Source organism: Asterias amurensis, chromosome 16 (assembly GCF_032118995.1).
Source record: "Asterias amurensis chromosome 16, ASM3211899v1".
Taxonomy (NCBI): domain Eukaryota; kingdom Metazoa; phylum Echinodermata; class Asteroidea; order Forcipulatida; family Asteriidae; genus Asterias; species Asterias amurensis.
The window spans coordinates 15,702,536-15,716,679 of record NC_092663.1 but is presented as its reverse complement, the minus strand read 5'-3'; the positions used below and the strand labels follow the sequence as shown (position 1 = coordinate 15,716,679).

Below are 14,144 nucleotides of genomic sequence, written 5' to 3'. Positions count from 1 at the left end.
TCATTTTCCCCCTTACTTTTTTTGCGGTCAGTTGTAAGAGAACTTCAAAGGAAAGTGTCAAGGATTTGACAAAATCTGATGTGTTATTTGATTTTGATTTTGTCACAGCCAGCCATCCATGACCTTTGACCGCGCATAGTGCATAATTAAGTAAAGTGTTTTTATGGAACGACCCAGACTCTTTGCATACGTATTTGTGCAGTTAATCCCTCCATTAGCCAGTGACCTTGCTATATTGCTTGCTGGGTGATAATGTCGGGGTATTGTAGGGGATTTCAACATTGTTCATCCATGGAGGTTACTTCTACCTCCATGGTTCATCCATGATTTGCAGGGCTGAAATACAGTGTCCAAAATATATGATGACCCTAACAGCAGATGATTTTCCCTGTTTGTAATTTAGCAAAGCAAAATGCTACACAAATTGTCAGTTACTACTTAAAAACCATGCTATGCTTCTTAATATTGCCATTCAGTGTGCACAAAATGAGTTCAGTTTAAATTTAACTGGACAAAATAATTCCCCTGCCCTACAGTCCTTTGAAGAATTGAAGAGAGTTCCTATTGGAAGAGTCCTAAATGTTTATCTAACCATGGAGGTAGATCTAACTGAATATTTCTTTATGTCAAGTTTTTCTAATCCATGAAGAGGCTGTGTTTAAATCTTAGAGAGTTCTCTTTGGTAGGCCTAACTATGCAATTCATAATCCAGCTCCCTCTGCCATATGGAGGGTAATGTTTAAACTGGCAAGAACCTCCATCTTCTCACCAATTGGCATCTTGCCTCGTAGGCGATTCCCGTCTCTGTCTGTTTTGGTATTTGCTTGAGCCAACCCACCTACGAAATCCCCCTTTCTGCTATCTAAGGGGTTGCCCCCATTTGCAATGATTGGACAGACTTAACTAAAGGAATACCACAGGCTGGTACTGAATCTGTTGGCTGTGCCCAATTTCATAAAGCTGTTTAGCAGAAAAATATGCTTAGTATTAGTAAATTCCTTTGCTTAGAATGAAATGAGTGGGGTACCAGTCACAGCAACGGTAATTGTCTGGTATTTTGGCTGTTTGCATATTGTTGCTGACCAAGAATTTTCTGTGCTTAGAAAGTTTTTTTGTTTACAGATGGAATTGGGTCCTAGTTGGAGACTTGAAACTGAATTGATGTTGATTAAGCTTAATGTTGATGGTGATAACTCATCTAAACAAATGTGTGTCTAGTGTTTGTGTTGAAACTTGCTCCTTTAAAACAAAATTAACATATTATTGTTGACTGTTACAATAACTTTCATCAAGCATATGAAACTTTCTTCATTTGTTTGTTCTTTTTTTTTGGGGGGGGGGGGAGGGCGGGTGTACCTATGTTCAATTAGGCAAACAGGTGTTTTAGGTTGCTTCCCATGGTCACATAAAGACCCCAGACTGAGAGGTTGATCTCATGTTAAGCAAACAAAGATTAAATTGAGTTACTATACTGGTAGGGGGTTTACAAGAAGCAAGCATTCTGTGCTGTTTGGGGACAGAAAGGTTGGCTCCTGAATGGGAACATGGAGTGACAAATCTTTGTTTGAGCATGGTTTGAAAGCATCGTTGTAAATATTGTCAAGCAAGTCTTGATGTGAGATCAGTAAAAAAGTTACACATTCTCACTCTCAGGTTTGTAATATCTTTAAAAAAAGAGGTGGGCACCCATGTCTCAATATATACGGTATAAGCAGAGAGATGTAGATTAGATTTCTTATTTGTATTGCAAATTTACTACTGGTGCCTGAGTCTTTCAATTCTTAGGCTGCAGGGCTGGAATTTCATTTATTTTATTATTTTTGGAAGAAAGCCCGATTTCATGAGAAAAAATCACTTTATAATATTATTAAGGGCCTAATGTTCATGAGAAAGTTTTAAGGAGTACTGCAGCTTTTGTGAATTTCCCAGCTTAAACCTCCCCCAAAATGATGGGGGAAATGATGATAATATCTACCGGTGTTCCACTTTCCTTCGACCCCGATTTAAATTCTTCACAACCAGGCGAGTCTCTCTCTCAGTAAACAGTCAGCATTTTAAAGGCGCTGAACACGTTTGGTTATTGTCAAAATAATTTGGACTCAATTGATCATTGAAGTTGCAAGAAAATGATGAAAGAAAAAAAACCTTGTTGTACAAAATAATGTGCTTTCAGATAAGAATAAAAGGCTTCTGGCCAGAAGTCTTTTATTATTTTAGTGAGAAATAACTCTTACTCAAAAACTACGTTACTTCAGAGGGAGTCGTTTCTCACAATGTTGTATACTATATCAACAGCTCTCCATTACTCGATACCAAGTAAGGTTTTATGCTAATAATTATTTTGAGTAATTACCAAATGTTTACAGTGCCTTTAAGTTTAAACTGGGATATTCATAGGATTAGGATATTGAGCGTGCCGTTCTCACTTTCAATATTGATAGCGATTTTACCCCGAAGGTTTGAGCCTGTACTTGTCAAGGTTACCCAGAGTCTGAAGGGTGCACCCCTAGTTTACCCAACGGCAAGGTGGTTATGAAGTAATTAATTGATCTGACAAGATTATATACGCACTCTGTAGGTGTTCAGGACCCTCGTTTTCTCCCATGCTTAGAAAGTTTTTTTTTCCTGGAAGAATGCGTTGTGGTTTTTATTAATGTGGAATGTGGTGGATGTGAACTTTTTATTTGGTGTTGTTTCAGAGAAACACAGTTAATTCAAATGTTGGACGAGGAACTGTCGCCGTATTTTACAGCAACGAAGATAGATTAAAGCGAATGCGGTTTTAGAGGTGTGGTTGATTGCTACTCGTTTATGTGAACATTGAATCCCTGAGGGCAACCATTCATTAAGAATGGCATAAAAGATGTGTCATTTTAGAATGTGACAGCGTTTATTTCCACGCATTTTACTTTTGACTTTCAGGCTTTTGATTCTTTTTGGTGGATTGCATTCCTGTGTCTGTTATGCTTTGTGGTATTTTGTTCCAATCTGGACTTTATTGGAAACTTTTCATTTACTTTCATCACTTCTTTTATTTAATTGTGTGACGGTGTTAACTTGAGGATAATTTGGTGTGAGATTTTGACAAAAGTGGAGTTCCTTTGCAGATGTAGGTCATCAATTCATTCCCAAAAGTGTGTGCAGAGCAATGTGCAAGTTTTTACATGCTAAAATAATTTTCGTCTCATGATCACTGAGACGAAAATTATTTTCATGACATTGTTTTACTCATTTCTCAAAAACTACAGCACCTCAGCAACTAATATTTTAAGGTATGCGTTCTACCATCATTATCTTCAAACTGTGTAGGTAAAATGTAAATCTGTGGACATTGTGTTTTTTTTGTCTACAAAAAGTACCCAGATCCTTTAATAAGGTCAGTCCCAGCGATCTTGGTATAACAAGAGTTTACTGTACCACTGTACCATACCAGTTATAAGGTTCCCTGCTTTTAATTTTAGTAAGTAAAACTGTCGGCCTACATTTTAAATGAATACAAGAACAGTGCAAATGTTTCAATAGATAAGTTTTTGTTTTTTGTCCGGGCAAACATATATTATGCAGTTTTTTATTTACTGTTTAACTTTGCTATTTAGTATGGCAATAGTCTGTTAACATTTAGACCACATCACTCCACAACTCGATGAATCTGTAAAGTCCAAGATGGGATCTTGTTTCAAAGCGCTGATAGTTAAATTCTACCTGGCCTATTTCCACTCCATCAACCCTACCCCCCCCCCCCCCCCCCCTCCTCTGATGACATACCAATCCACACACTAGGCTTGCTGGATTAGGTTCCTTGACACAGCATCCTCTCCCTGTGGTGTGAGTTTCTTGCTAAACTGTACACCCGGAGCCTGGGTGTCATTGGGGGATGTTTGCACAAGGCAGTTAATTAAGTTACTAGGTTGTAATTGTTTGGGATAAATTTCAGTGAACGGAAATGTTTGCGAAATTAACAAGTTTGTCAACTATTTCAGCAAGACCATTTTGTTTAACACAAAGAAACAGACAGTTTGGGTAATTGAGTTACTACATAAGTTTGTACGGTGTAAAGTGAACAATAGGGTATTATGTGAAATTAACAAATTTGTCAACTACTTTAGCAAGACTTTTTTGTTAAACACCTAAACACCTCACTGAATTTCTGACGTCCATTGCCAAGTTCTTTTAATATAATTTGTTGTTATACTGTCTCTTGCGGGATGTACAAGTTTCATGCCACTGCATCCACTGTACCTCTCTCCGCTCCCCCACATCTCAAAAAAAGGAGAAGAAATTTACAGTGACTCAAGAAACTGGGGTCCCACTCTGGAATTGATTACAAAGGTTGTTAGTTCTGGTATGTAGGTTAACCCATCTCATATTACACTTGCTCTACCTCCTTGCTCTGTGTGATATACACCTTGTATGGTTTCCACTCTGATTATTTACATTGTCAAAGGAGGCTGAAACCAGACCAGGATAGAACCAGTTTATATTGCTCCATGAGAGAACCAAGCTGGCTTCAGGTATATAAATCAACATGGTTCTATTTACACAATAAAATCCACAAGAATAGTTCAAATAAAGAGTATACACTTCCTTGAATGCTGTGTGGTCTTCCCCCACCTTTAACTCCCCAATCCCGTGACCCCTTAACCTCTTGCTGTTCAGAACCCCCTGTATCCCTAGTCAGCAGAATGAACCCAGAGCATCTCTGTCTGGCATCCTTCATCTTCCATTTTATGCTTGGCCATTAGACACGTTTTGTAGTTTTTCTTCTCTGGTAAGAGTACATCTTGAGTCTGACTATGAATCAGTCAATACTGTGTACATTAAGACTTTTATATAGTCACACCATGTACACAAGTCTGGGAGTTTACCAAACAACGTGCCGCAGTCCCACAAAACTGTCGTGCCGGCAGTTCCACAAAACTGTTCGCTGATACAAGTGCTGTATTGAACTCTAGTGGAAGTACATCTTGGAGGAGATTCAACTTCTGGAAGAGAATTTTTGTTGTGTCATCTGAATTAAGCTTAATCTGAATGTTGACATTATCAGTTTTAAAAAGTCACATGCGTACACAAGTCTGTGAGTTTACCAAAAATCGTCCTAGCAGTCCCACAAAACTGTCGGCTGTTACCAGTCATTTGAACTTAAGTGGAAGTCAAAGTAAATGTTTACAATCAGGATAAGTTTTTGTGAATCTGGAAGAGCATTTTTGTTGTGTCATCTGAATTTTAATTTTGGTTTTTACCCATACACCGATGTGTGTTAGCACTGTATACTCAGTACTTCCCGAGTCCTGTGAAAAAATATCACAGGCATGTTACTCGGGTGGGATTCAAACCCACGACCCTTGCAATTCTAGAGCAGTGTCTTACCAACTAGACTACCGAGGTTGCCCGGCAGCTAGAGGCAGTTCGAATCTATAGAGGACAATGTTACATCTTGGTTTATTTTTTCAGGTGTTCCCGTTACTTCCCCCACACCCAACCTAGGACCAATTTTATAGATCTACTTACAGATAAACAGTAACTAAGCACAACAAAATTATGCTAAACAGTATAAGGTAACCAGGCAAATACCATTCCACATACATGTACATTGTACCAAGGTACGAATGGTATTCTCCTTTTTTTTGCTTAGCAGAAAATTTTAATAGCCAGTAATTGCTGTTTGAGCAGCTCCGTGAAATTGAGCTCTAGACAGTTTTAATTTATGATTTTTCTACATTTGATCTGAATCTTAAATGCTAGTGTGTTCAATGGGAGTACCCTGAAAGAATGTTTTGCCCAAAGTGTAGTCCTTTTCAACTTGAACCTTTCCCATGACTTTCACAACCATGGTATAAATCAGACATCATCATGAAGGAAAAATCAAGGCCCAATCACACACACAAACTAAAGTTGTCAATTCTGGTTTGAGATGAGAGAAAAAAATCAAGGTTTTATCGAGCTTTGCTGAATGTACAACTCTAAGGTTACGTCTGGTCCTTGCTCTATGCTTCAACCATAGAGCTATAACTGACTATCACTATCCTTTCTCATTTTCAGTAAAATTTGTTTCCTATCGTCTTGCCTTCAATTTCCTCAAACCAAAATAAATCCCCAGAACAGATCCTAGATAATTTTCAGAATGTACAATTTCAAGTTTGCTTCGTCTGAGCGTCAAGTTCTAATTCGCAGTATAATTTGTTTCCTACCAAGGTCGTGCCTTCTCTGTTGGTTTTCCTCAAACCAAAATAAATCCCCAGAACAGATCTGAAGACCATTTTCAGAATGTACAATTTCAAGTTTGCTTCGACTAAACATCAAATTCTAATTTGCAGTAGAATTTGTTTCCTACCATCTTCTTGCCTTCTCTGTCAATTTTTCTCAAACTAAAAATAAATCCCCAGAACAGATCCTAAGACCATTTTCAGAATGTACAATTTCAAGTGTGCTTTGACTGAGCATCAAGTTCTAATTCGCAGTAGAATTTGTTTCCTACTGTCTTCGTGCCTTCTCTGTTGATTTTCCTCAAACCAAAATAAATCCCCCTTGAAGATCCTAGTCTCACTCTACCCATAGAGCAAGGTCCTGTAACTAGGAGCCCAAGCAGAGCAGGGGTCTTGTTCTTATCATTGCTCCATGTTCTTATCCATCACACGTGCGTGCAATTACAGTCGGTAATCTTACCCACCTATCCCGAGTCTGAGTAGCCATTTTGATCTCAGCGAGTAGTCTCGCTCTCCTGCCGTTTTGGATTAAACTTCACAGCTGCCGACTCACCTTCATACTGTTGCAACACTCCCGTCTGACTGGCGTCATGGTCTTGTGATCTTTTGCTGCTGTTTGTTTCGTGTTGTAGACTAGTCTCTGCAAAACTTTTCCAGTTTATTTTTGACGTTTGCATGCGGGTATCCTAATGATTAAAATTACATTTCCAATTTGGGAATATTAAGGCCATATTTTTTCATCTAGGAGAGGCTGCCGGAAATCAGCATGTATTTCAACAATCATTTCCTGTTTTATTTGAGAAGAATCGTTTAACATTTTATTTCTCGTTTTGAAAAACAAGCTGTAGGAGATGGGGTCCGTACATTTGGGTTATTTTGAACCCCGATCCTAGACGGAGGTGTAAGGAATTGCCTTGAATTTGTTATCCAGCATTTTCAGAAAATTGGGACCCAAACCTTTGGTCTCTGATAAGATTTGTATTCTTCTGGCAGGTCTCGAAATAACTCACGGCACCCACAGAAATTGCCGTGGTGCCCTGTGTTTTACACAGTTTTACATTATCCTCATACAGGCCTGTTTGCTGTGTTTTTGAAAGGGCAAGGGCACCGAGGCAATTTCTCCTTGGTAAAGGGCACCCTATGAGGAAATTGTAAATTTCTACTGGGGCATTTCAAGGGCACCAAGGCAATGACCTTGGGGCACGGAGGCAATCACCTTCGTTGCCTCTGTGAAGTATCAGGCCCGCTCATAGAACCAGAAGTTCCCCTTACCAGAGGGAAATTGCTGTGCCCCTCTAAGAGCAATGATCAAGGCCTGTACTGGTCATACTGGAAATTTGACATTATTTTTGATAATTCCAATAATGTATAATGTCAAGAGTTATACAAGGCTGAACCAGTTTTGAGATATCCCCCCCCCCCTTTCTTAATTATCAAAAGTTTATAACATTGGACAGTGCCATCTGCATAAGTTATAAGATTTTAAATGTAGGCCATGTATTGATCCATTGGGCTGTGTACAAATTGTGCCTGCAGGAAGTCCAGGCTCTATGTCTCTGCTGTAAACATGTTATGTCACATATTACATGGTCTATACACTTTTTGGTTCACTGGTTTATTTATTATTGCATGATTGCATGATTGTTTATTTTTGCATGATTGCTTGATTACTAGAAAGTAATTACAGCTGGTAATTAACCAAACATCTTATTAGTCTGAAGTTAAATCAGCCATACCTCACCAGCTGATAGCAAATTTACTTTCTTCAGCTGGGGCTTCTTTCTAAAGTCCAATTCTGCACTTTGGTTTTACATACCTCCATATCTTTATTGACACGTTTGTTAATTACTCAAAATATTTAAAAACTACTTGGTAACGAGCAATGGAGAGCTTATATCGTTGCGGTACCCGCTGCCAAAACATACGATTCGAACTGCCTCTAGCTACCGGGCAACCTCAGTAGTCTAGTTGGTAAGACACTGCTCTAGAATTGCAAGGGTAGTGGGTTCGAATCCCACCCGAGTAACATGCTTGTGATATTTTTTCACAGGACTCGGGGAAAGTACTGAGTATACAGTGCTAACACACATCGGTGTATGGGTAAAAACCAAAATTAATCAATTCTACATTGTACACTGTGAAGATTGCTACTTATTATGGATATATCTTTCTATAAAAAGAAGCCTTTCTCATGCATCTGAAAGCACATAAATTTGTGCAACAAGGGTGTTTTATGTTGTCATTATTTTCTTGCAACTTCAATGACAAATTGAGCCAAAGTTTTCACAGGTTTGTTATTTTGTGCATGTTGGGATGCACCAAGTGAGAATACTAACAAACGTGTCGGGTAATATATTAGAGCATAAAGCTCTATCTAAAGAGCTTTGGGAGAGGTTCCACTGTCCAATTAAATAAATCCATACTATTTAATATTTTTATGATAAATTGGTTACGGTTGATTTCACATACAGTGCATGTACTCCTCCCGGACAGCATCACCTGCATTTGAACTATTGCTAATTGTTGTCCTAATCCACGTGGAATACGTAGGTTGTTTTGTGTTTTTGAAATCTATTATCCTATTTTAACCTTCTACACACACCGGAATTATGAAATACATACATTCAGCCTTTTGGTTTGATCATGTTTTGCATCATTCAAAGCCAGAGCCAAACACCCCTTCCGATACTAATGAACCCTTCCAATTTACTGCCCCCATAACTTATGTATACAGCACAACAATATCATTTTTCATATTACTAGGTATAGACAAACAGACATTTTATGACTGTAATCCCGCAAGACCCAAGGTTGACACCAGGACCCCATGCTTCTCCTCAAACCCTCAAATATCCACAAGGCCATAGAGTGAAGGATTGCTCTACAATTTTAGTCTTGGATCATAAATTTGTAGCCAGGATATTTTCAGTTTCGAAACAAATCTTTTGGATCATCTAGTTGTGGTTTGTGGACTGAGTTTTTCGTGTTTGTTCAAGGAGTAAGTGCAAAGTCCAGCGACAAATCTGTTTACAGGTCGTCGGGTCACATTTCTAAAATACTTTTTGTTTATGATTGTACTTTGTAATGTGGATTTTCTTTTAGGCATGAGCCGATTACCGTACCGTGAGAGTAATTAAAACGAAAAGTTAGTTGTTTTTTGTATTCATGATTCGTGATGTGATTTTATGTGGATTATTATGCTTACAATTACGCTTAAGGTATTTTTGTAGGGCTGATGTTTTGTAATTTTATGTAAGGACAAGATTTTGACAGACAGTTGCAACCTCCATAAAATGCAAGATATTGCATGTCCCTCCATTGCGCTGTATACCGGTGTGCCTACAGGAAGTAAATGCTCTGTGGCTCTTTTGTAAACATGTCATTGTTATGTCACATTGGTCAGACTGTTGGTCTTTAAGTCATTTCTTGTAGACTCGGTGAACATTCAGTAAAATGTCATCAACAATCTCGCAGGTGTGTATGCTTTGTTTTTGAAAGGACAAGGGCACCAAGGCATTTTCTCCTTGATAAAGGGCACCTGGTGAGGAAATTGTAAATTTCTATGTGATCATTACAAGGGCAACAAGGGGACACGGAGGCAAAGTATCAGGTCTGCTTAAAGTTCTCTAGAACTTTTTCAATGTAAATTTGTGATGAGTTTTATTTAAACTCATGAGATTTGATGAGTTTTGGGCTTATTTCTTGCCAGGTCCTAGTCAGTTTTAAAGAAAATGTGTTGTAAAGCTATTTAAGATGAAACTATCCTCCTGGCAACTGTGACTCCCAATGTGTCTAAATTTCCGACCTTGCACATAAATTCACCCAGCTAAATCGCTCATAATCATCTCTAATTACTTCATAATTCACTCAGACTTTACCCACAATCCCACTCTCATTCTGAACTTTACAGATTTATAACGACACTCTGTGAAGCTGTTCACAACTTCCAACTGAGTTATTGCTTGTTTCTCTGGGCTGAGGACGTTGCCCTGGTAAGAACCTCCCTACAAACCTCTCGCTCTTCCAGCAAATGTTAGCGAGGACGTTGCCCCGACTTTACGGCAGATTTTTCTGGATACACTACATCATCTGTCATTGAGGTTCTCCACGCACACATTCCATTTTAACTGGACTGCAACGAAAATTTCAGAGGTAAGCTTACAAAGAATTCTTGATTTATTTATTTTTTTCCCAAAAAGTTTAAAATGTTGTCTGGGTTCGGTCATGAAAGTTTTTTTACTTGGAAAATCAGCCGCAGAAATATCAGAGGTGAGCATGCAGCTGCTTAGGTTTTCCCCAAAGGTTTTTCCAGAAGTGGTCCTGCTTGGGCTGTAAAGAAAAGTTTGGTGAAACACAGAGATTGTTTAATGTTTTCATCACTTGTTTATTTTGAAGTTCTGCAAGTTGTAACATTTTTGTAATGAGTTGTCTTTTTTATGGATAAAAAACTTTTAAGGTTGTATTTTGCACCCCAAAACGTTTTGAGCGTCTTTCTTGAAGGATAATATTTTGATTTTGTTTAAAAAACAAATTTAATGTTGATGTCAATATACTACCAAGAACAGCATTAAAATAGTAATATTAGGTTGCACAAATTTATGGCACTTAACAAAATAAATACACAACATTTTTCATTTCATTTTAGGTCAAAAACAATCCTTTCAATTCTCCACTTTTCCCCCCATCTATTTTGGAGAGTAACAATTTTGTGACCTTCTAAAAAAAATCCGATTCGACACAATTAGAACTTTACACATGTACAATGGTACAGAGTTCATTGTTGTGTTTGTGTAAACGTCAAACGACCCAACCTTGCAAACAAGTTTTTAAAAACAAACACTCCTAAAGTCAAATTTTAACTGATAATCATGGAATGACAGCTGTGTTGGGATGTGTCAGCGGCCATTATCGCTATGAGATTGTTGCTGTGATAATGCATTGGATTGTAGCATATGATGTTCAGGGCTTGAAATTTGAGGTAAAATACCTAAAAACCACGGTCGGCGGAAAATGGTTTGAAAAATAATCTGCGGTGAATTAAACAATAACTCCGGAACTAAGCATGCTAGAGAGATGCAGTTTGTAACTCCTGACTCTTCCTGGTACATGTATATCCCTGCATCCGAATATCAAAGTTTTTTGACGGCTTCGGCACTTATTCATACCGGAAAGGACCAGTATAGAGGGGATGCCCTGAACACTTCTCAACAGCCTCCCAAATGGCACAGGGCTTGTGTTGTAGGCTCAGATTGTTTACTGGACAGGAATTTATTTCACAAGACCAGCAGCCGATTTCAAGAACCGCTAGGATTAATCCTATCTGCAGTTTAAGGACGAGTAACCCCTCCTAACTTAGGATGGGTTCAATGCGTCCTACGTCTTTGGATGTACGGAACTTAACTTGTCCTTAGTCCTAAGACTATTCTTAAGTTAGGAAGAGTTTGGTGAAACCGACGGCTGAATCTTTATGAGAAAGAGCTTTCTATAAAGTTTAACTTATTAGTTATTTTTATTTTAACAAGAAGATTTATATATCTCATTGGTCATTGTGTCAGTATATTTTGATACTCGACAGAATTGTAAAAAAAAATGTATTTACCAATACTAGACTTGAAGTCGAGGTTGGAACATCATTTCTTTCTGTTCAAGACATTACACGGTGACCATAAAAACACAAGACCCCTGGATTTGTCCTGTCTTGAGTTTACTGGCCCAAGGCTAAAATCACTGGCCTCGGGCCGGTGGTCAAGTGTCAAATTGGAGCCCTGATGTTTGGCAAATTGGTTGTCCTTCTCAATCCTTGACTTAAATGAATACCCTGGAATTCATTCTTGAATGAGAACAGCCGGTGCAGTGGCAGAGACATCTCCTCTTAACATCGAAACGTCTAATAATAAAAATTCCCTAAGTTTTCAAATGCAATTATCATAGTTTGGCCATAGTTTGCCCATAGTTTGCCCGTGGAGAAATTTGGCCTACATGTGTCCTCATGATACTTGTAGGGCTGTCCTTTATCTAAAATGGTTACTTTGCAAAAACATTCTCAATTTCTTCTCTATCCCAGCCAAGGAAGTTAATCTTGTTTTTTGAATGGGTGTTTTTTTCTTACAACTAGTGCAAACCTTTTGTGGTAGACATTTTTGTAACTTGATAATTTACACGTCCAATATACAGATTTTAATAATACGGTGGAGTGGCAATATTTCATAGGATTTGTTTTGTCGAGCCACAAAACTCTGCTTGGGGTTTGTGGTTGTAAAAATATGAGTGCATTGTAAGATTACACTACATAAATACAAGTAGTTGACACAACATGTTATGTACAGTAACATGTACACCATGTTTATCGTTGCTCGCTTGCAAGTAACTCATGTCGTAGAGTTACACGTAAATACTTAGCAATTTTCTCTAATCCTTTATCAAAACAACAAGTACAATTCCCTAATGCGCCTGCATCATCCAACCAAAATATCCCCAGGAAAAATCCACAATTCCGTTCCCATGGCAATCACGGAAAATATACTTTGTCATCCGCTTGTCTCCTGGCTGAAGATATTTCACTCTCGAGTAATTTCTCGAGAAACATGGCTCGCAGGTCATTTTGCCATCATCGGTGGGATGGAATTACGTGGGATGGAATTACCGTGGCATGTTTTGGGTTTTTTTCTATCTTGGTTGGGTTTGGTCTCCAGCCGTTAGATTTGCCAGTGGAGATTGAAGCATTTGTATCAAACCCCGTGGAATTTCTGTGGTGTTTTCTTACATTTTTGGACTCTCATGGTAACCATTGGTCATGTACTTGAGGTGTTATGTGTCAAGACAGGTTTGCGGTGGTTTTTAACTATTTTCTTGGAGTGTTTGACACATATACATGGCACAGAAACAGTGTATGTTATCAAAACAAAATGAATATTTTGTGTCTGGAGATTTTATCACTTTCAATAATTAGTCTGGACCCCCTGAGGTATAATAAGAAACATATCTTGTTATTGCTGTAGCACACAGGGAACATGACAAAGATGGTGGAAGGACAATAAATTAAACATTTTGAATACGGAATGTTTAGTAATAATGATAGTGGCCGCTTACATATCGCTCATATCCCTCACTCAGTGATGATCAGGGCGCTTTAACATTCAGTTTTTGCCTGCATGGTATTGTGGAGCCGTATGTTGTTTTTGGGTTTTTTTTTTTAGAGCATGAGACCAATTCATTCACATAGCACTATGTTATAGTTCACAAGGTGATGTTGTGCAATATGCTGCCAACAAGGAACACCGGGGCCAACCCATTTTCTTTTAGATAAGTGCGCTGAGTTCTTCAATGGCTTTACACAACACACGGGACGAACAGCTTTACGTCCCATCCGAAAGGACGCAGCAATCATGGTTTAGGTTAAGTGTCTTGCTTGGACACAAGAGTCACAACCGGTACTCAAACAGGAACACCTAAGCTTGAGTCCGCTGCTCTTATCCGCTGTGCCACGACATGCCATTTATTCCTAATATCTTTCCTTTGAGTTTTTAATGGTTATATACCCCCAGATATGAGGGTTTCTAGAGGGCCAATTTGTGGGTTGATATGGCCTCATAAATATCAGGCTAAAAAGGAGTGTTGATTGCACCACACTCTTGAGTTTTACAACTTGCAAGATCCTGTGGATAATCATCTGTAATAAAAACAACACATAAAAACACTTTGACTAGACGGGATTGTGAAAATAAATGCTTGAGAATATTAAAATAGCTCTTGCAAACCTCTTACCGAATAAAAAGGACCAGGTCTGGGTTTTGATCTTTGAGAGGGCAAGGCCATTTTCATTATGCAAAGGGAACTTCCATTGGGCGCTCTTAAAGTCTATTGGACACTTTTGAGGGGCACCAAGGCCAAGACCAGGGGCAATGAAGGCGATGGCCTTTGAATTCCTGGGTTCCATTTGTA

At 38.5% G+C, this 14,144-nt stretch overlaps 1 protein-coding gene across 3 annotated transcripts in view; it reads left to right on the top strand.

Annotated features, from left to right (window-relative positions):
• LOC139948707 (ly6/PLAUR domain-containing protein 6-like) overlaps positions 1-14,144 on the top strand; it is a 68,834-nt gene that overhangs the window by 22,480 nt on the left and 32,210 nt on the right. For all 3 annotated transcript variants that reach the window (XM_071946968.1, XM_071946969.1, XM_071946970.1), the window contains exon 3: positions 10,114-10,355. The gene's annotated coding sequence lies outside the window, so the exon portion shown is untranslated. The remainder of the gene's footprint in view (positions 1-10,113; positions 10,356-14,144) is intronic.